Below are 21,316 nucleotides of genomic sequence, written 5' to 3'. Positions count from 1 at the left end.
TAATGTTTTATACTTCTGGTGAATATAGTCCATCAATCTGATTTCCATAGATGTATTTTGTATATACAGGCCCATTTGACCACGGAGATGAAAGCGACGGCTGGCTCGACCGCAACGTTACCGCCATACCATAACGTTTCCTGCTAACTTTTTTTCTGAATTTTTTCAGCCTTTTTTCTTTTCTTTTTTTTTAAGTTCAGACATATTTCGGCTTTTTTCAGAATTTTTTCAGCCTTTGTTCAGACTTATTTTTGGGACATATTTTGGCCTTTTTTAGAAGTCAGCGTGCAGCTTTAGCTCTGCTCTGTCTAGCTCTGCTTTTCCTGTCAATGTGTAACCCAAAGTGTTTCCATCCTTTACTGGATGTGTAGTGTTTACCACGCTGGATTTAACATGGGAGGGTGCAGGTCGTATCCACGACGACCCTCCAACGTTTTAGACTTCCTCGTTTCGGCTCGGTGCGGTTTGTTTTGGTTGACGGATACGGAACGGATATGACGTCACGTTACTCAGACTACAACATTAAAAACTTCCCTCTACCTCCTCATAGACCCAGATGGAGCAAAGATATCAATTCTGGCATTAAAACATCGATTTCAAAATAGAGTTAGCGTGCAGCTTTAGCCGTGATGTCTAGCTCTGCTTTTTCCGCATTGTGTGAAACCCAAAGTTATTTATAGGAATCATGGATGTATAGGATATATACATGTCATATTGTTATTCATCTCTTTCCTATCTCTGTGTGTATTAGACCATCGTGGGTGAAACAACGAGCAGAACCACTTTATGTTCTTTATATTTCATCCATCAACCGTTTCTCTGTTGATTTCCCTGAAACTTTATAATATCACAATAAAAATCACATCTATAATATGATGGAGGATTTCTCCCATATCGCCCACTCGTCCTCACAGACAACCGTTCACACCTACGGCGTGTATATATATGTGGCGTCCAATTAACCGAACGTATACGTCTATGGACTGTGGGATGAAACAGGAAACCCACACAGACACGAGGAGAACATGCAAAACCACCAACACACATCAACAAGTCTGTTCAAACGCCCGTCGTGAGTCATCTGCACACGTCAGTCGTCACGGTAAAAAAAATCAGTTTACCGTGACGCCGCTGCCGCCGTTTGGCCAATAATTATCACGGGTCAACGCGGTTATCTCCTGCTGTGAGGCGGCGGCGATGGAAATGCATCTGAGCGGAGCCACAACATGTTGAAGGCTAAAGTGGTGCCGTGCACACACACATACACACACACACACACACACACACATCAATCTGACCTACAGCTGATATCACTGCGGGAACATTTAAGGCGCTAACCGCCCGTCAGTCCACATGACAGCCGCTCAGCATTCGGCCCGACGACGACGACAACAACAACAACGTCTTATTTCTGATTGCATCCATCTCTCACAGAGATCGATGAGCGCTGGAGGGAAGAGGAGAGGAGGATCATCTCTGAACGGAGAGAGAGGTGAAGATATTGATAACAGGCTCACACACACACACACACACACACACACACACACACATGCTGCAAGGATTAACAGGGCGCAGGCCGAGGAGCTCCACTGCAGAATATTGATCGCTGAGACGACCAGCCATGAGGAGGAGGTGGGGGGGGTATCAGCACTGAAACACACACTAATAATACTGAATGCTGCACCGTCGGCAGCGTACGGCGAGACGTTTTCACATGTATTAGCTAGACAAGATATTCATCAGAGATATCTGCATCGTCATCTTCACTAGTCAAAACTCTAATTCAAGATATCCCGTATTACGTTTTGACTGATAAGATTCAAACTACTTTCACTATTCAATGTGAATTACAGATATATACGCAACTGAAATGTGTGGAAAAATATCCATAACTTATTAGTAAAATATGTCAAAAAAATATTGAAAAATGTCTGAAAAATGTGTAAAATATCCAAAAAATGGCTGAAAAATATTAGTAAAATATGTGAAAACTAAACAAAATAACATCTATTTGTAAAGAGGCTAAAAGCATGAAAAAAAAACATTCGCAAATACGTGAAAAATATCTGAAAAATGTCAGGAAATTATTAGTGAAATATGTGAAAAAAATAGTAAAACAAAAATATTTGAAAAATATGTGAAAATTGACTGAAAAATCTCGACTTCCTCTCCACGCCAAACAGATAGAGCCCGAGCAACACGACCTCCTCTCCACGCCTTCGTTTGTGTTCTAACAACTGATGAGTTTTTGATCCGGGAAGTTTGAATCTGTGAATATCTTTTCCAACTTTACCGAACTATCCAAGTTGGCAAAAGCTTCCGCTGACGCTGTTCAGATGGTGTGCTGGGCCGATATCCAATGGGAAGCCTCGATGAGCAACGTCATGACAACAACTCTGACTAGTCACAATGATGTTGTGGATATCTGTAATGTTGATTCCAGATCAAGTCAAGGTCAAGCTTAACGGCTCGCCATAGGCAGCGTACAGTACGGACAATAAATCGACCGGAAGGTTGGGTTGACTGACAGATACAGAAACAGACAGCGTGAGGACAAAACGGTGAACAAAATACAAAGAAATAAAAGCTGTTCAGGCAGACAGACGGCTATAAAGACTGTCTGTCAGCGTCAGCAGGCCGTCTGTCCGTCAGGTTATAAAAAGCCTCGTACAGTACGCAGCACAGAGAGGAGACGGCCGGCCACGATCAATAAGCTGCCACTGACCTTCATTGAACAGAGACACACAGAGAGAGAGAGGAAGAGGATAACCATGACTGGTCACATGACTGGAGGAGTTTTATAAACACTGACGGTTCCTCGTCTCACTGCTCCACTTCCTGTTATCTTCATCCTCTGTGTGTCTCTGTGTTTCTACCAGCCTCACCCAGCCTCATCCAGCCTGCTGCTGTGTTATCCTGCAGACGATCAGTTATTGAGCTTCATCTCACTTCTACAGTCGAGCCTCTGGGTTCAATTCAACTCTTCAAAACGGTGATCCATAAAGTTCTCCTTCGATCCCGCGTTGAGCTCACCGCTGAGGAGTTTGATCTCCACAACATTACCCCGAGAAGGGATGTCACGATACCAGAAATCTAGCAGTCCATACCAATAACTAAATTCTCGATACCCAATTCGATACCACGGTAAAAAAAATAAAAAGGAAAATGATGAGACTTCATTCCACAGGTATAGCTCCATCATAATACACACACACACACACACACACACACTCTCTCTCTATATATCCTCAGATTGCAAGCAGTAGTTTAAATTCCCTGACATGGTGACAGACTATTAGACCATCAAATATTTATTTAAAATGCGTATATATTTTGATGACAATAAAAAAAGCACCACTTTTCAGAGATTTAGCAAAAAACAACAAAAGATAGAAATTCAGTTCAGTTTTTCCCCCACGAGTGTTTCCTCTTCTAAAACTAATTAATAAAGGATCTCTGAAAAAGTAAACAAACCCAACATCTCCACGCTGTTGCACGGCGCTGTTGTGTGTGTGTTTCAAACTCCGACACACAGAGAGCAGAAGTCTTCAGAGAGTTACTCGTCAAACGGAAAATCTACCCGCATTTGGCGCTTGTTAATTTCGGACCATGATGACAGGCGTCGTACGGTACCGTCGGTACTGTAGAAAAAGAGTACCGTCACGTTTTCAGAATTTTGGTATCAACTTGATACCGAAGTATCGGTTCTTGTGACATCCCTAACCCCGAGATCGCTCACCAGATGTTTTCATGGTGTGAGCTCGGTGAAGTCTTTTGACTCGGGGCTGAGAGGAGGACGATGAAAAGCTAGGTCAGAGGTCAGACATGATGTCCTTAAGGAGGTATATTTGAAATAAAGCTAGGGTCGGTAATGCTGAGAAACGAGTTACAACACGCTAATTATAAATGATCCAAACTATAAACTCATTGGACTGTATCTGTATGAACCTGAACAAACCACAAAGTTAAAGGTTTACACTGATTCAACGTTCAGATCATCCTCCAGACCTTTACTACTTTGAAGAAGTTGAACAAAACAGCTCCAGCAATGTGTGTGTGCGTGTGTGTGTGTGTGTGCGTGTGTGTGTGTGTGTGTGTGTGTGTGTGTGTGTGTGTGTGTGTGGTATGGGGGGCGGGGGGGGGGGGGGGGGGGTCAGAGAGCAATAAATAATAAATGTCTCGTTTTAAATTAAATCTTAACTCTAAAGCCACAGAACATCTTATCTGTCCGGACGACGAGGAAGTGAAGGCCAGAAATAAAACCACAGACAACAGGGCACCGCTACGGTTACACACACACACACACACACACACACACACACACACACACACACACACACACACGCCCAACCCACTGAGTGTGTGTGTGTGTGTGTGTGTGTGTGTGTGTGTGTGTGGTCAGTGCTGAGCAGCCAGGAACAAAATGACCAGGAGGAAAGAAAGCAGATCTATAAATGTCACGGCCCGTGTGTCTGATCCTGAAACTGAGAGAGAGACAGATAACAGATAACAGGGCTGTAATATTATAGAATAATAGAATAATAGAATAATAGATATAGTAATAGATAACAGGGCTGTAATAGTTATAGAGTTATAGAACAATAGAATAATAGAATAATAGATATAGTAATAGATAATAATTTGACAACCGAATGCTGTGCAGCTTCTTTTCTTTTGCGTCTATCTTTGTGTTAAACACGGTCGTGACGTTCGTGACGGTCGGAGCAGCTCTAACACACACAGAGAGAGAAATCATCTCCACACACACAGATACTGACCTTCTCCTTCTCCTTGATATCAGATAAGCACTATACAGCATGTATGTATGTTCTAGGGCTGACCCCAATGCTTCGAAGCTTCGACCGTTGCCATGGTGATTGACCTCCAAATCAGCATTCCAATGCTTCGTTTTTTTAGTATGTAATAATAAAGTATAAATCCCCAAAATATCACATGAAATAAGGAATTAATCCCTCAATATTAATCATTATTCATTATTCTCAGACAGATATCGCTGATTGTACAGCAGCGCAGCAGCGCTGGGCGCTGAGACGGGGGAGACGGAGACAGACAGATAGAAGAACAGGTCAGCCTTCCACGCCACGCCGCGCAAATTCTCTTAATCTCAGTATCATGACAGTGTCACTGATGGATAGATTATAGTCTAAGCTTTACAAGGATATATGACTTCATGATATTCTTCATGATATTTATATTGTGCCTTTATGTAAAATGGCAAAAAATGATAATGATGGAGGGATGAAAAAAGGAGTGGTAGCACATAGAAAGCTGCACTGCTATCATGCATCTTCCAACACTACAGACATAGACCTTTAAAAGAAATCACTATATGAGACATGGTTCCCTCCAAAGAGGCACGACGGCCATGTCTAAAACATTTTGATTTGATATATTGAGATGATAAAATAAAGTCCCAGACCTGAGGACATGGAGTTATAAATATCTCTCTCTCTCTCTCTGTGTCCTTCCCTTCCTCTTTCTGCTTATTAGCGTGAAATCAAATATCCACGAGAAGTAACCAGAATCTAATTTTACAGGTCAGAGAGTTCATCAGATGTCAGAGTTTGTGGAGCTCAACGTCCACTGAGATCCGCTTCTGCTGCTAGAACAACATAATATATAATAATCCATCCGTTTACTGCGACTGGATCTGAGGATGGTACACATGGCTAAAAGGCACATGTTGAGAGTTGATGTAGTATCTAAGTACTGACAGTGACAGTACTCATAGTGCAGTAAAATGTTTCCTATCATATATCTGATGTATTAATATTACTGCTGCATTAACGTGTATGTTGCATTTTAACTCCTTTATATCCTGTTGGCTAGTTTAATCTACAGCGATGCATCATGGTCTATAAGATCATCACGTGTTTATGGCGTCGCTGTCCTGTGAGAAACACTTTGTGACAATGCATCTTCCAGCTGATCCGAGAGGCTTTTTAAAGAGTTTGTTTAGCTTCAGGAGGACGAGGAGGAGGAAGAGGATTTACTCTTCATCCTTCAGTTCATCACAAACATTCAACATCAGCACATCTGGAGATACCTGGTTTTACCTGGACAGGAAGTCACTAAAGCTGTGAGGGTGTCTGATGCTCGAAAGACCCGAAACAGCCGATGACCTCAGGTTCATCACTGACGATGTGCCCTAGCTTAGCATCAGAGGATGTTTCATCACAAAAATGTATTTATTTATTTATTTAATTATTATTTGTTTATATTTTATACGGTATATATCTTATTTATTTATTTATTTATAATATATATTTTATACAGTATACGTATATTTCTTATTTATTTATTTATTTATAATTTATATTTTATACAGTATATATTTCTTATTTATTTATTTTTAATTTATATTTTATACAGTATATATTTCTTATATATTTATTTATTTATTTATCATTATTATTATTATTTATTTTCAATTCGTATTTTACACAGTATATATTTCTTATTTATTTATTTACTTATTTATTTATTTATCATTATTATTATTATTTATTTTTAATTCATATTTTATACAGTATATATTTCTTATTTATTTATCATTATTTATTTTTTATTTATATTCTATACAGTATATATTTCTTATTTATTTATGTATCATTATTAGTTATTTTTAATTTATATTTTTTACAGTATATATTTATTATTTATTTATTTATTAATTACTGTTGTTATATGTACATATTTCTTTATTTGTTATGGTTTAGGTTGTTTTAGTTGTTTTTCTTAAGGAAACAATAAAAAGCATGATTTTTAAAAAAGGTGTGGTAATAATAATAATAATAATAATAATAATAATATATTATTATTATTATTATATATTTACATGTCTTATTTATTTATGTTTTTATTATTATAATCTTTTTTTTCTCCTACCTTGTTTTTGAATATTTATTTTTAATTAATATTATATTTTCTATCTTATCGTCATTATATGTACATATGACTTTATTTGTTATGATTAGGGTTGTAGTTGGAGTAGAGTTAGTATAAAGCTGCATAAAATGGACTCAAGTACCTTGAATGTGTACTTAAATACAGTACTTGAGTAAATGTACTTATAGTTGATATGTTGTCTTTAATGTTGATGCTGTATATCACAGCCGACAGGGAATGTGAACGTCTTCCTGCGGTACATCTCTCAGTTATTCATCTCATAGCCTGTGGGTCTGTGTGTGTCTGAGACAGGAAGTGTCTTAACATGCATGTGGATATATACACGCCTCCCGGCCTCGGTGTGTGTAGCTGCAGGCGATGAACACGCCATCTCTCCACAGAGCTCATTTGGTCAGATCCTGGGTGTGAACTCTGGTTCTACAGATCTGATGTTTTCACAGGTAGAACTCCCCCAGCAGCCAGCAGCACATCAACACACACGCACACACACACACATCAAAACACACACACACACACACACTCTCTCTCTCTCTCTCTCCCGGGTTGGTTGTGGTGTTGTTGTTGTTTGGTTGGTGGATGCTGTCCAGCGCAGCACTGTGAGCTCAGTCTGCAGGTCGGTTTGTTTCATGGCATCAACAAGGAGACGGAGGAGCTCGTTAGCTGCAGACTGAGAGAAGAAGCTGCTGATGAGCTTCAGGCAGCAGTCGGGTGTTCGTGGTTGTTGAGAAGAAGTACAACAGATCTGGTTTGTGAGACTGTGGTCGCTGCGGTGATTTGGGGCGTGCAGAATGAGCTTTGGATTTTGACCTTCAAAGTAGGACTGCATGATTATGGCCAAAATGATGATCACGATAAAGGGGAGACTCGTGTGTACCCATAGAACCCATTTACATTCACACATCTGGAGGTCAGAGGTCAAGGGACCCCTTTGAAAATGGACATGACAGTTTTTCCTCGCCAAAATTTATCGTAAGTTCTGAGCGTTATTTAACCTCCTTCCTTTCATATGATACCAGAATCTTCACTCCAGCTTTAAAACTGAGCCGCTACAACATAAAAATCACAAGTTGCGTTAATATGTTCAAGAAATTAGTGGCGTTAAAACGAATTTGCGTTATCGCGTTAAATTTGACAGCCATAAAATGATTTAAATTTGACCATATGGCGTTAGTGTGGTACATGCTAAGCTAAGCTAAGGCTCGTGCTTGATACCATGTAACCTCTCTTTTTAAAGAAGAATTTTAAAATGTAAATGACAGTAAATGTCAGAGCATAAAACCAATGATCTGTTGATCTTTACGTTGATCTACCCGTCAGTGCTGAACAAAAAAGAAGTTGAAATGGAAAACCAAATCAGCCATTGTTTAGACAACGGGCGCGTTTACTACTCTGAATTAATCATTGCTGTCTGCAAAAAATGATGCCGGTGACATTAATCCAGTCAACAGTTAGAGAATACTAAAACATCGTCTGGTTCCAGCTTCTCAAAATGTGAAGATTTGCTGCTTTTCTGTCTTTTGTATCGCTGTGAATGAACCGTCGTCGGCTACCGAGCCTCTCGGAGAACTGCTGCTGGGCTTCTTTTCACTTTTGATTTTAACCGCGAGACAAGAATTTGAGGAACAATGCTCATGTTTATAGCCGACCGGCTCGTACAGTCTGACTCTCTGGCTGCTCGGCGGCCTGTTTTTCCATCTGGTTGACGGGATGACACATGCTGAAGTGTTAAGTTGGACTAAAAAACAAGAGAGTGAAAACCGGGAGTGAGTGACAGTTAACACGGCGGATCTGACGCCGCCTCAGAGACACAAACGAGCACCGAAACACTGATGTGAGGCTGCAGAGGAAGCACATACTCTGTGTGTGTGTGTGTGTGTGTGTGTGTGTGTGTGTGTGTGTGTGTGTGTGTGTGTCTACCTGGATCGACAACATATCCTGAATTATAACCATGGAAACTGAACTTTCACAGACCAGACAAAGTACAGTAACGCAGTATAATCCATACAGAGGCTGAGGTCATTGCCGAGGTCATCCGCCAAAGGCCTAGGAGGGAGGTTATGTTTTCACCGGCGTTGGTTTGTCTGTTAGCAGGATTACTCCAAAGGTTCCTAATGGATTTGAATGAAATGTTTTGGAGGGGTGGGGTGTGGCGCAATGAACAATCCAGAGTATAACACATACGCAGGGTAGCTGATGACGCATTGATGACGATATATGTGTATGTGTGGCGAGACATCGAGGTGCGGCGGGAGCTGCTGTCCGTCCGCAGAGAGAAAGAACAAAGCGGTAGATGACGGGTTGAGAGACAACGTAGTGTAACGTTCTACAGACATAACAAGGCTGCTGAATGAGAGAGACATCCGCCTATGCGTTACACGGAAACACACCGTGTTAGTAACAAGCCGACCACTACGCGGTACCGCCAGCTGGGAACTGGGATCTGGTTTTAAAGTAACGCACCTTGGCGGAGGTCTGCACTCTCCGAGTGCCGTTCTAGTTTTTACTGTGAATGAAAACTGACGGTTACGTGAACCAAACCAAAAGTCTTAAAACTGCCATTTTCAAACAGAAACAGGACAACGGCATGTTACCAAAAACATGGATATATCCTCTCTTTAGACAAACATACTGCCTTCATCATCTGAGTCATCCTGTCTGCTGAAACGTCTAAAAACAGAGGCGGCGGTGTCACGTTAGACGGACTCTCAGGTGGCGAGGAAGACGTGGACAGTACGGCTCGTCCATTTAGTAGAGAGAATTGGAGGTAAGCCAGCTACGTTTAACTAGTTATATCTATTGTACATGGTTATCTTGACAGCGCTACAGGAACAGCTTTGTTCCAGCTGCAATTGTTCATTTAAATACGTCCCATAGCAACATTTGCACATCTTTATATTGTCGTTTTATTGTGCCTTTGTCCTGATATTTCAGTGTTTTTTTATATTGTTCTTGTGGCCTTCTTTTTGCTGGGTCCTGATCCCAGCAAGCCTTTGAGTACTTGTCATGTCTTTTGTCTGTGCTTTACTGCTTCATTTATTGTCAATACGGATGCCATCCTCTATTTTTGCTGCAAATCAAATCCACCTACAGGTACAAATATAGTCACCTGAACCTGAACCTGAACCTGAACCTGAACCTGAACCTGAACCTGAACCTGAACCTGATAGCTACGCTCTGATTACTGTAAAAAGAGCAGAAAAAAGGCGCTGACGTCGGGAATCGGCTCGTGGCTCTGCTTCAACTGAGAGAGAGCCTGTGGACGGACGACCAAAATTTCTGACATGTCTTTAATTCATGCGACTGTCAGACAGCCGGTCGGGAGGAGTTAATGGGTGCTCGGTGTTAAAATGAGTCGTCAGTGTGCGCCCAGCTTCAGGAGGTTGTGGAACCTGAGCTGCACCGCCACACAAAAAGCCGGTAGAGTTCATTCCAACACTTCAAACTAGTGAGCAGTCTCAGCTAATCATTGACTCACAAAGTGGGGCGAGGGAGTGGGAACTGTTGTAAAGTGTTGAATCAACACTGACACAAATATAACAAAAGGTTTCTACGCTGAGTTTCTACATAAAAAAGGCGAGTGTGGAGTCCGGAGTCCAGTGGACTCCAGGAGAGGAATAAAGAGCGTTTTCTTTCTATGTTTTTCAGCTGTCCGTCAGCTGGAAACTCAACCGCTCCATCTTCATCATCGGATCAGTCAGTCGTTCACCTGGGCCATCAGGAAATAAGCCAGCCAGAGAATAAGTCAGCCAGTCAGTCAGTCAGAGAATAAGTCAGTCAGTCAGTCAGAGAATAAGTCAGTCAGTCAGTCAGAGAATCAGTCAGTCAGTCAGAGAATAAGTCAGTCAGTCAGTCAGAGAATAAGTCAGTCAGTCAGTCAGAGAATAAGTCAGTCAGTCAGTCAGAGAATCAGTCAGTCAGTCAGTCAGTCAGTCAGTCAGTCAGAGAATAAGTCAGTCAGCCAGCCAGTCAATCAGTCAGTCAGTCAGAGAATAAGTCAGTCAGTCAGTCAGAGAATCAGTCAGTCAGTCAGTCAGTCAGTCAGTCAGAGAATAAGTCAGTCAGCCAGCCAGTCAGAGAATAAGTCAGTCAGTCAGTCAGAGAATCAGTCAGTCAGTCAGTCAGAGAATCAGTCAGTCAGTCAGTCAGAGAATCAGTCAGTCAGTCAGTCAGAGAATCAGTCAGTCAGTCAGTCAGTCAGAGAATAAGTCAGTCAGCCAGCCAGTCAATCAGTCAGTCAGTCAGTCAGAGAATAAGTCAATCAGTCAGTCAGTCAGAGAATAAGTCAGTCAGTCAGTCAGTCAGTCAGTCAGTCAGTCAGAGAATCAGTCAGTCAGTCAGTCAGAGAATCAGTCAGTCAGTCAGTCAGAGAATCAGTCAGTCAGTCAGTCAGTCAGTCAGTCAGAGAATAAGTCAGTCAGCCAGCCAGTCAATCAGTCAGTCAGTCAGTCAGAGAATAAGTCAATCAGTCAGTCAGTCAGTCAGAGAATAAGTCAGTCAATCAGTCAGTCAGTCAGTCAGTCAGTCAGAGAATCAGTCAGCCAGTCAGTCAGTCAGTCAGAGAATCAGTCAGTCAGTCAGTCAGAGAATCAGTCAGCCAGTCAGTCAGTCAGTCAGAGAATCAGTCAGTCAGTCAGTCAGAGAATAAGTCAGTCAGTCAGTCAGTCAGTCAGAGAATCAGTCAGCCAGTCAGCGGGCCGGGTTGTTCCCCAGCAGCCAGCAGGGGCATGGATACCAGAGATTAGTGGAGTGTCCAACATTCTGAGCCCCACTTAATCCAGTCAGTCACAAATCTGCCCCGAGCATGACGATTAACCCCTTTCCCCTGCAGGAAGCAATCCTAGAGAAACACAGCACGGATTAGTCCAGGCAAAGGTCACTGCTGGACCAGGCTAGTTCCACCATGCAAACACATATACATACTAAATAAATACTAAATACTAAATACTACTGAGAACTAGAACCAGGCACCTCCAACCAATAACAGAGGTCAACATGTACACTGATGCATAGCACTGCCGGATAAAATGGGAACGAGGGCCGGGAGAATTCATCGATTCACCTAGGTATCGGGGTTTGTTTTAACAATTTTGGAATAGATGTTTTAATGTCAGATTCCATATATTTGCTTAATTTGAGTCTATGTGGAGGTAGAAGGAAGTTTTTATTGTTGTAGTCTGAGTAAGGTAACGTCATATCCGTTCCGTATCCGTCAACCAAAACAAACCTCAGCGAGCCGAAACGAGGAAGTCTAAAACGTTGGAGGGTCAGCGTGGATTCGACCTGCACCCTCCCATGTTAAATCCAGCGTGGTAAACACTACACATCCAGTAAAGGATGGAAACACTTTGGGTTTCACACATTGACAGGAAAAGCAGAGCTAGACAGAGCAGAGCTAAAGCTGCATGCTAACTCTGTCATGGACAGGAAACGTTATCGTATGACGGTAATGTTGCGGTCGAGCCGGCGGTCGCTCTCGTCTCCGTGGTCAAATGGGCCGACGCTACAACTGTAGAGCACCCAGATACTGACATTTGTGTTCTCTGCATTGAAACGGCCCCGATGGAGCTGACCATGGATGGATAAAGAGAACGGAGCTGACGGGAGAGCTAGAGACCACCTTGGAGAAGTTACACACATTTTTACTGGATTCATTTAGATATTTTCCAAAGTAAAAGTTTATGATTCCACTTTTTCTCATGGTTTAGTGTTAAAAAAGTTAGTAAAAATCACAATAGATCACAATACATGATGAGTACCGTGATAGTATTGAATCAGGAGATAGGTGAATCGTCCCAGCCCGACTGTTTAATTGCAAACCTCTTGCCAGGAAATCCCCTAATAAACATGTGACCCATCTCTCTCTGTTGCTGTTGTCTCATTTAACACTCGTTTTCTCTGCCTATCGTTTCTTTTTCCAGGCAGCTAAACTGCTCCGACTTCCAGACCGGCAACGATCAGCACTCAGATTGAGTTGTCCATCTCGACTACAGCCAGCCGGGCTCCCTCGTGACCAAGACCGGCTATCGGTTTATGCTATTAGAAGTCGGGAGGAAGAGGAAGAGGAAGAGAGCTGGAGGGGGTGAAGGCTTCAGGGAGCCGTGGAGGAGCACTGGAGGAGCAGAGTTCAGCTCCAGCTGTATTATATAGCTGATCTCTGCAGGGACTCTCTGGTTCCACTGGTTGAGCACTGAGCACACAGCAGCATGGCCGCCAGGCAGCACCGCTCTGCCACAGACCGCCGAGGTAATTACATGGAAACGCTTCCTCCGTAACCCGCTATAGAATAACACACATAACGCTCATGATTGACACTTTTATCCCGAGGACACGTTATAATACGACAACTTCGGTTTGGGTTAGCTGGTGGGAGGTGAACAATTAAGGCTGCGTTCACACCGAATCAAGCGTCCTCCCATTCAATTCAATGTGGGCAGTGCGTTTAGGCTGCACCGGTGGGGACCGCGGGGTCGGCTGAGAAAACAACCGGATTCATTCAAAGAAATCAAGGTGGCTGAGTTTCATGGCTACAACCATCAGCAACATTTAGAGTTTTATCTGATTTAAAACCTGATCAGTGTCACACGAGAAAACCCTTTTAAGGATTAAAACACGTTCGTGCTCAAACCAAACTGTGAAAGTGAATCTCTTTAACAGGTTGTTCACGCGGAGCTGCTGAATGGTTTTTATCCTCTGAGAGTTCGCTGTGAACTCTGAAAAGACTTTAACCCTGCGAACACTCAAACAAAAACCCCACCTCTCTCAACCCAACGCCCTCGTCTGCCTGAAGGTTTAGGGTTTTGTTGAGCTTCTCTTAAATAAATAAGATGAAACCTCGAGAGGAAGAAAGGAATTCAAACTGTGCAGGCGAACTACAGAAACCACGGGGAGCCTCGAGAACACGCTTCACTAAAATATAACATATACATATGAACAAATAAAGTCCTTTGATCCTTCACATTGTATTTACAGTACACCAGTCTTTGAACAGGTGACATGATGTTAAATTAGACACAAATGTCAAGAAAACGAGCGACTGAGTTGTCATCATTCACTTAAACCAGCGGTCAGAAACCTGCGTCTCTTCAGCTCCTCTCCAGAGGCTCCCTGGGGATTCTTACAAATGGAAATGAAAAACTGTTTTTTGTTTACATTTTCATTTTTATCTATTATTGTTGTAGGTCTATGGTACGACGGTAGGACGGTAGGACGGTAGGACGGTATGACGGTATGACGGTAGGACGGTAGGACGGTATGACGGTATGACGGCATGACGGTAGGACGGTACAGCGGTACCGAGAATAAAGTCATAATATTACAAAAATAAAGTCACCATTTTTCAGTCGTACTTTTACGTGGTATTTTCTTTTTTCTCGTAAAGTTCTGACTTTATTCTGTAAATCTCAGATGTTTTTTCCCTCAATGTGGCCCTAATACTCCGTAGTACATTGTCTCTTCGGCCCTCACTGCATTAGACTTATATACTATATACTTAGACTATAAACTGTGTTACCTTCATCACAATGATCACATGTTTTGCAGCTCCAGACAGATTTCTTTTTGTCTTTGCCTAAAATGGCTCTCTTGATAGTAAAGGTTGCTGACGCCTGACTTAACTGAAATAGTTTAAACATGAAAGATGTAATCCTGCCATGCAGTGGATTCAGTCTCTGTTGACCTAAAACATGAGGCGTTCAGCTCGACCTCTCCTTGTTTTATGGTTCCACTATAAAGGCCAGGGAACCTCACACTGTCCTCAGGCAGTACTAATCAAACACAACAGACTGAGCTCATCAAGCACAAGTAAACCTCCCGCCAGGCAGAAGCAGACGAACACTGAGACAGAGCAGAAAGCTGCATAATGTCCCACCGTGACGTATCCAACACTGGCTAATAATAACTGGATTAGCAACGCTTTAATTACAGGAAGTATTACTGTGAATACTACCTTCAAGAAACCATTAGTTTGTCTCATTAATAGCCGAATGTGTGCAGCGAGGAAGTCCAACATTTAGATCACGTAACCCGACAGTCTACAGTCACATCCTATATATATATATACTGTATATATATATATATACACTGTATATATATATATACATATATATATATAATAGAAATAGAATGGCAAATAGAAATGGAATATAATATTAATGAGTACACTCTTAAGAAAAAAATTCCATAGAAATACAGATAATGTCCCAGCAGAAAATTACCAGGACATTTTCCGTTAAGTTTACGGGCATTTGCTTCAACCCTGAGACGGAAATTTCTGTAGATTTACAGTATGTCCTCAGTATTTAGCCAAATAGCAGACCCAACCTTTACATTCTGGAGGGAAAACAAACGCTAATGTAGTCGTACTCGCAAAACGGCACCGATACCACTTTACAGCAGCGTGATATTAACCTCTCGTCACCATCTTTCGGGTCCTATCGCACACCCTCACGCTCCACCTCCCCGACGGTGCGGGCGAGACGGGCCGGTTGCTGTGCCCAACCCCGCGTGGCCGAGATGCCACCTAAGCGGATCCCACCGCGTGCCGGCCCTCATTTTCATTGCGTCACGGGGTTTTGCTTGCACCCTCTGACTCGCGCGTGCAATAGACTCCTTGGTCCGTGTTTCAAGACGGGTCGGGTGGGTTGCAGACATCGCCACAGACACCTGGCGCCTTTTACGTGGGCCAAGCCCCGCCCTGGGGGCACGACGCAGTTGGGGCGCACTAAGGACAGTCCGCCCCGGTCGACAGTCGCAGCGGGAGCAGGGGGCCCTGTTCCTCCTAGTGATTTCATCAGGATATGATTCCATTGAAAAACGATAAATTATCATATTGAATTATTAACCAAAATAAAGATGAATTCAATCTCTGCTTCTGATTCGTGAGCCGCCAGCAGCTCCGGTATAATGACCACCTGAAGGGAGCTCTGAAGCCGCTGACTCATCTGCACGGGAGGAAAAATATCAACTTGTGATCTGGAGTCTTAATCGGCCTCTCGCCGTGCAGCTTCAGCTTCTACTCTGTTAACACGTCTCTGCTCTCAGATAAAAAACAAACTGAGTGCACAGGATAAACGATGGCGTTTATCTCGTGTCACATGTCTGTCGGATGATTCCGGGGACGTCCGAACAGTGTTTTATAACAATATGAAGCCATAGATGGAAGAAGAAGAATCAATGTGTTTCAGTGTGAAAGCAGATGAAGAACAAGTGGAACTGGACATTTATATTCAGAGTGATATGTATAGTCGACCGTCTGACACAACCGCTCGTTTATCCGTCTGCGATGTGCGTCAGCGTGTACTAATGTCATCACATTAGTCACGAACGTCCCTCTGACAAGAATTCCTCTGATTTCAACGGTCTTGGCGAGTAGAGTGACTCTGCTTGTGATCACATCATCATCACATGGACATGTTGACAGGGTGGATTTAAGATGGATATCATAAACTAAATGTCACGTAGTTCAAATGCAACAATACTAGTGAACACTATACTGTACACGCCAGCAGAAAGATACGCTGTGAGCCGCCGCAGGACGAGCTCGACGGGCTTATTGTTAGAAGCAGACAGAATCAGACAGACAGCGTGAACGCTGATTTGAAAGAAAACACTTGTAAGAAAGCTTGATACCTGCAGTCACAGCCGCCTTAAACAACAGGCGTCGCTTAATAGGCCAGAGTGTGTACCGCTGTCCATCAATTTCTGTTGTTGTCGCTGTTGTATTGCTTTTACCGTGTTACTGTGTGCTGTTGTACGTATTGGTGTCTGACAAGTACAGTGCTGTGGAAAAGAATTACCCCTTGTTGGACAATAAAGTCTAAAGTCTAAGTCTAAGAAATACAGACGTCTGTTAGAGAAAAGGTCCTGACACACCAAGCCCACAATCGGCTGTCGGCCGGTTTGGGGTCGTACTCGGGACACTTCCTGCATGCCTATATATGGTATTTTACAATGCATGAATTAGCCTAGCCGCTAGCAGACTTAAGTTATTTACTAAGTTACGTTTCCATCATATCTCTTCTACTCTTACTTAGTTAAGCGTTAAGTCGCTGCATCTCCCGACAGAACAATTTCTTTTGAATGTAAGTGTACATCAGAGCAGCTGATGTTGGTAGCAACAAGCTAACGGACTGCAGAGTACCGTTTCTCAGCGCTCATGGTGCATGTCCACAGGATCCTTTCCACACTTCCCATTCATTGTCTATGTAATCAGCCGTGCAATGCATTCTGGTAGAGTGGCGGCACGATTCGAGAGACGGAGCGTCACGACGACCGTTCCTCATTTGCATAAAGTTGAGGTCTAGTCTACTTTATGCAAATCACGAGCATCCGACGCGACTCGCCGCCTCTCGGATCTCCCGAGAATCTTTTAAAATAAACGTTGTCGATCTAAAATAAAGACAGATTCATCAACGTGGATTATTTCTCGCCTCAAATGTTTTCAGAAACACATTTCGGTGAACTATTTTTGTGAAATGAGAGAAGAAAGTTTCCAAACGAGCCTCCATGTTGTTTCCGGTTTGAAAGCTGGGAGCAGCAGCCCATGGAGGGAAAGCGTTCGTCCAATCAGGTGTGTTGTGTCTAGTGGCGGCCCACCAAGCGTCCAATGCTGGAAAGCGGCGCATGCCCTCGCGATAAAAAACGCCCCGGTGGACACGAACCTTTAGACTGTGTGTAAAGCTCCGCCTCCGACCATAAAACCAACCGAACCAAAAGTCAAATGGAATCGTGGATTTGGATCCCGTAGACCCGTAGGAACCCGGATTGATAATGAAATAATCGTTAGTTGCAGCCGTCGACCAAAGGCAGGCGTCTGACCCTCGTGACCTCTGACAAACACAACAAAGGTAAAGAAAGGAAAGAGCGTTCCCGAGGTGCGGCAGACAGAGAGTCCAGAACCAGGAGGGACCTCACCCAGCCGGTCCAGCAGGCGGAGGGAGAGGGTTAGAGGATGAGGATGAGGGGAGGAAGAGGGGATTAGAAGGCAGCACATGGCCGGGTCGGGAGAAAACTGGAGTTATTTTGGAGCAGAGAGCTCAGCAGGCCCTCATAGGAGGATTTATCCTGGGAGAGGATCTAATGTGGGGGGGGGGATCTGTGAACACATTAACCCCTGAGACGCCACACAACTGCAACTAACAGTTAGTTTCATTATCCGTTCATTCGCCTTCTATTTGTGTCAAAATACCATTTTAAATGAAATATCGTGGTGCTGCAGAGACGTCCTGTTCTTCACATCAGATTATACAGACTTAAAGTTATTACATTTATGCTTAAACCTTAGAGTAGTGAGTGGTGGTGGAGTTCAACGGTTTTAGTTTAGTGAATCTGGCTGTTTTCAGTAGTTTTACATTGAATTTCACCTTTGTTATCATTTATTATTTATTAATTATTATATTTGTGCAGGATGCACAAGATCCCTGCAAAATCACAATATATTCATTTAAATGTTTTTCAATGAAAATTAAAATAATGTCGTAACAATTATTAAATTATATATTATTATATATTAATAATTAAAGTCATAACTTCACGAGAAAAAAGTCGTAATATTATGAGAATAAAGTCAGAAGTTTATGGGAAAAACAGAAAATAACACGTAAAATTAATACTTTATAATATTATGACTTTATTTTTTTATTTTCTCGTAAACCTATGACTTTAATCTCATAATATTATGACTTTACGGCCCAAATACTCCGTTGTACCGTCGTACCATAGACCTACAACATTGATAAATAAAAATGAAAAATGTAAACAAAAATCAGTTATTCATTTCCACTAATTATTTTTATAAAACTACAGGGAGCCTCTGGAGCGGAGCTAAAGAGCCGCAGGTTGCTGATCCCTGGACTAGACGTTATAATGTACCTTTTCACCTTTGACCTTGAACGTGGCCGCTGAATGCTTTGAAATACACACACACACACACACACACACACACACACACACACACACACACACACACACATGACCGCTGAGAGTCGTAGATATTATCTGTTTCTGGTGTCTTTAAGTCCACCGCTGTGTCCCAGCGAGACATTTCAACTGGACATCAAAATCTGATGGATATGTTCCGCACATTAAACTGATTCAGAAAAACTACATTTTTTTCTTCTTCCAGTGACAAAACTATAAAATGAGTTTTTAAAACAAACCAGCAGAAACTTTGGATTCCCCGGGAGAGACGTTGCCATGGAAACACGCTCTGTGTACAGAGCATATATACTTGATTGCTGGCAGCAGATCCGTGCAGCGCTCAGAATCCGTCCTTCAGCTGGAGCACCTCGGCTCCAGCCTCTCTGTCAGGAAGCCTCTGCCCCCCCACCCCCTCCTGCTGGAGGGCCTTTGTGCAAGGCACCGAGTTCTTATCAGCTCCTGGGCTGCTGCTGCTGCTGATGCTGCTGCTGCTGCTGCTCAGAATGCAGACCTCATCCCTGACCTCTGACCTGCCTATGAGGAAGGTCTCTGTCATTGACACCAGCAGAGAACCATGAAACACCTGCAGCTGTACTCATCACACAGTGAGAGAAACCTTTCTGTTTCTCCACCAAAGCACCGCTTTAAATCTGCTGTTTATCAGAGACCAGCTCAGAAGTTTCTTAGAAAAAAGTCATTCAGCGTGAAAAAAGCATTACGACTAATCTACTAAAGAAATGTTAGTGGACTGATGCCGACCAGACACTAGGAGACTTTGAAAAGAAGTGGGACACCCTCTCACATCTAAAGACAATGTGTCTCAAGTCTCAGAGGTTTTAGTCCCAGACTCTTGCACAAGTCCCCAGGAAGTGCTCCGGTCGTTGACACCAACTTTCGTAATGGTCAAACGGCGGTGCTACAACCTCCGTGTTCGTCACGTGATGCCATCGGGCATCAAGCCATGTGACCGAGCGGACGCTACTGCGCCTGCTCCATGGGCCCAACGGATGCGGAAGATCACCGGTAGTTACGGGTACTTTTCCAGTCGGAAGTGGAGCCATTTAGGCTTCATGCTCCACTGAGACGCTCTGGTAGGAATGAACGGCGCCCCGCCTCCAACGCTGGATCCAGTTCTCTTTATACATCCATGATCTTGCAGGGTCTCTATTTAAAGGACTACAACTAGATTCCTTTAGAGATGATGTCACATCCTGTTCCTGAAGAAACACTGTTGAGAAACAAGTGGACAGAAATTGCTGCAGCCCTCGAAACTCCCCGGCGAGTATGCTATAACCACTGTCCCGAACGGGGCTACTGGCAAGCTAACGTTAGCTTCTGGAGTGTTTGCTATTAACCCTCTGAGACCCATCATAGACCTGTTCTAGTCTTCTTTAGGGGGGTCCATGAGGTCTTTAGGGGGAGACAGCAGGTCAACAGTAGATGTCACATAGAAGTGGTGTACATCCTCTGAAAGCTGGAACCTGAAGGTTAATCTGAGATGCTGCTCAGCACTGAGGGTCAAGTTGTTCTGGTCATAAATCAGAAATAAACGTGAATTAATTATTAAAGGTCCCATATTGTAAAAAGTGAGATTTTCATGTCTTTTATATTATAAAGCATGTTTAAATGATATATAAATACTGTGAAAGTATCAAAACACTCAATCCATGGAGAAATACACACAGCCCGTATTCAGAAACTCTGCGTTTGAAACAAGACGTCAGGATTTCTGTCCATTTGTGATGTCACAAATATACAATATTTAGACCATTTCACAGTTTTAAACAAACAAACTAAATGTGTCCCAGTTTATTTCCTGTTGCAGTGTATGTGAATGACGATCAGCTGACAGGAAGTAAACATGGACCCAAGCCGTTGCTTAGCAACGCAATTCCGTTGAAATGCTTGGAAAAACGGAGCGTTTCAGACAGAAGGTGAATACAGGTATATTCAGACGGACAGTATAAAAAAATAATGTGCTTTTTGAACATTAAAGTATGTAAACATGTTCTAGTAAGAGCACAAAGTACAAGTATGAACCTGATAATGAGCTGATATGTCCCCTTTAAAATAAATAGTGAAAGTGTATAAGTGTTTAAAACATTATGATAGAAGTATATGATTGTCATCCTCATGCTCTATTATGTCTCATAAGTTGTTGCAGCAATGTTTGGGGTTGATTCCATTTGTTACTCAGATTTGGTGCTAAATTTAACCATTTTTTACCACTTGAGAATTGATCAAAATGATCAATAATCCCTCCAAAATACCACATTAAGACACCAAGACCTTGAGGAACACCAGAGAAAAAGACATGCTGTGATTTGGGATCAAAAACTTTTGACATTTGTAGATTTCTGCAAGAATTGGCATTTTTCAGCGATTGGATCGCGAACACTTGTGCTGTGTAAACTATCAGAAACCCCCTTATTGTCAATCTAGCTAGGAAAGCCATCCATCACAAAGAACT

At 42.6% G+C, this 21,316-nt stretch overlaps 1 protein-coding gene across 4 annotated transcripts in view; it reads right to left on the bottom strand.

Moving 5' to 3' along the window:
* Positions 1 to 21,316, bottom strand: part of LOC141772027 (nucleolar protein 4-like) — a 166,942-nt gene that overhangs the window by 100,559 nt on the left and 45,067 nt on the right. The window lies entirely within an intron of this gene.

The sequence above is a fragment of the Sebastes fasciatus genome, chromosome 8 (assembly GCF_043250625.1).
Source record: "Sebastes fasciatus isolate fSebFas1 chromosome 8, fSebFas1.pri, whole genome shotgun sequence".
NCBI classification, from domain to species: Eukaryota; Metazoa; Chordata; class Actinopteri; order Perciformes; family Sebastidae; genus Sebastes; species Sebastes fasciatus.
Note: the sequence above shows the minus strand (reverse complement) of the source record. Positions and strands in the feature narration are given on the sequence as shown.